Source organism: Pygocentrus nattereri, chromosome 3 (assembly GCF_015220715.1).
Source record: "Pygocentrus nattereri isolate fPygNat1 chromosome 3, fPygNat1.pri, whole genome shotgun sequence".
NCBI lineage: Eukaryota > Metazoa > Chordata > Actinopteri > Characiformes > Serrasalmidae > Pygocentrus > Pygocentrus nattereri.
The window spans coordinates 26,643,712-26,646,211 of record NC_051213.1 but is presented as its reverse complement, the minus strand read 5'-3'; the positions used below and the strand labels follow the sequence as shown (position 1 = coordinate 26,646,211).

General features: G+C 58.9%; 1 protein-coding gene across 1 annotated transcript in view; it reads left to right on the top strand.

The window, feature by feature from the left end:
* The window catches only part of bckdhb (branched chain keto acid dehydrogenase E1 subunit beta), a 64,089-nt gene that overhangs the window by 33,004 nt on the left and 28,585 nt on the right, over nt 1–2,500 (top strand). The gene's annotated exons all lie outside the window — the stretch shown is intronic.

Genomic DNA, 2,500 nt, shown 5'->3' with positions numbered 1-2,500 from the left:
TCTATTCAACATATTAAGCTGTTGCCTAAAAGAGAATGTGCTTTTGTATTAAGTGTTTTTCATAAGCATCAAACATTTGACAAGAGTGTGTAATTATTATAGTAATATTATATTTTTAAATTTTGCACCGTATTTGCTTTGAGTGCACGTCTTCTCAGACTGGTGCTTGCGACTATTTCAGTCTCCACAGTCAATTTACATCATAATGTTGAGTCCAGTTCTCCTGGCGACAGAGAGAGTCAGTCTCAAGAATATATAAAAAAAAAAAAAATCTTAGTAAACCACACCCTGATCTCTGCTTCTCAGAACTCTTACCCTACTCTAGAGCCAACAGGGTTAAAGAACCGACCACAATTAGTATGTTTAGAACTCCCTGCTGTTAACTTCCCTTTAAAAATGTAAGAGACCAGAGTTTTGTGTGAGAGAGAGAGAGAGAGATGGGGGGAGAGAGAGATGGGGGGGGGGGGGGGAGAGAGAGAGAGAGAGAGAGAGAGAGACGGGGAGAGAGAGGGAGACAGGCGGAGAGAGAGAGGGAGAGAGAGGGAGAGATGGGGGAGAGAGAGGGGGAGCCGGAGACACAGACAGACAGAGAGACGGGGAGAGAGAGAGAGGGGGAGCGAGAGAGAGAGAGAGACAGGCGGGGAGAGAGAGAGGGGGAGCGAGAGAGAGAGAGACGGAGAGGGAGAGAGGGAGAGAGAGGGAGAGATGGGGGGAGAGAGAGGGGGAGCCGGAGACACAGAGAGACGGGGAGAGAGAGAGAGAGGGGGAGCGAGAGAGAGAGAGACAGGCGGGGAGAGAGAGAGGGGGAGAGATGGGGGGAGAGAGAGGGGGAGCCGGAGACACAGACAGACAGAGAGACGGGGAGAGAGAGAGAGAGGGGGAGCGAGAGAGAGAGAGACAGGCGGGGAGAGAGAGAGGGGGAGCGAGAGAGAGGGGGAGCGAGAGAGAGAGGGGGAGCGAGAGAGAGGGGGAGCGAGAGAGAGGGGGAGCGAGAGAGAGAGAGAGACGGAGAGGGAGAGAGAGGGAGACAGGCGGAGAGAGAGAGGGGGGGAGAGAGAGAGAGATGGGGGGAGAGAGAGGGGGAGCCGGAGACACAGAGAGACGGGGAGAGAGAGAGAGGGGGAGCGAGAGAGAGAGAGAGACAGGCGGGGAGAGAGAGAGGGGGAGCCGGAGACACAGACAGACAGAGAGACGGGGAGAGAGAGAGAGAGGGGGAGCGAGAGAGAGAGAGAGACAGGCGGGGAGAGAGAGAGGGAGAGAGAGGGAGAGATGGGGGAGAGAGAGGGGGAGCCGGAGACACAGAGAGACGGGGAGAGAGGGAGAGAGGGGGAGCAAGAGAGAGAGAGACAGGCGGGGAGAGAGAGAGGGAGAGAGAGGGAGAGATGGGGAGAGAGAGAGGGGGAGCGAGAGAGAGAGGGAGAGAGAGAGAGGGAGAGAGAGAGGGGGGGGGAGAGAGAGAGAGATGGGGGGAGAGAGAGGGGGAGCCGGAGACACAGAGAGACGGGGAGAGAGAGAGAGGGGGAGCGAGAGAGAGAGAGACAGGCGGGGAGAGAGAGAGAGAGGGGGAGCCGGAGACACAGACAGACAGAGAGACGGGGAGAGAGAGAGAGAGGGGGAGCGAGAGAGAGAGGGGGAGCCGGAGACACAGACAGACAGAGAGACGGGGAGAGAGAGAGAGAGGGGGAGCGAGAGAGAGAGAGAGACAGGCGGGGAGAGAGAGAGGGAGAGAGAGGGAGAGATGGGGGAGAGAGAGGGGGAGCCGGAGACACAGAGAGACGGGGAGAGAGGGAGAGAGGGGGAGCAAGAGAGAGAGAGACAGGCGGGGAGAGAGAGAGGGAGAGAGAGGGAGAGATGGGGGAGAGAGATGGGGGAGAGAGAGGGGGAGCCGGAGACACAGACAGACAGAGAGACGGGGAGAGAGAGAGAGAGGGGGAGCGAGAGAGAGAGGGGGAGCCGGAGACACAGACAGACAGAGAGACGGGGAGAGAGAGAGAGAGGGGGAGCGAGAGAGAGAGAGAGACAGGCGGGGAGAGAGAGAGGGAGAGAGAGGGAGAGATGGGGGAGAGAGAGGGGGAGCCGGAGACACAGAGAGACGGGGAGAGAGGGAGAGAGGGGGAGCAAGAGAGAGAGAGACAGGCGGGGAGAGAGAGAGGGAGAGATGGGGGAGAGAGAGGGGGAGCCGGAGACACAGACAGACAGAGAGACGGGGAGAGAGGGAGAGACGGAGGGGGAGAGAGGGTGCGAGAGAGAGAGAGAGGGAGGGAGCGAGAGAGAGAGAGAGACAGGCGGAGAGAGAGAGGGGGAGAGCGAGAGAGGGGGGGAGAGAGAGAGAGAGGGGGGGAGAGAGAGAGAGATGGGGGGAGAGAGAGGGGGAGCCGGAGACACAGAGAGACGGGGAGAGAGAGAGAGGGGGAGCGAGAGAGAGAGGGGGAGCCGGAGACACAGACAGACAGAGAGACGGGGAGAGAGAGAGAGGGGGAGCGAGAGAGAGAGAGACAGG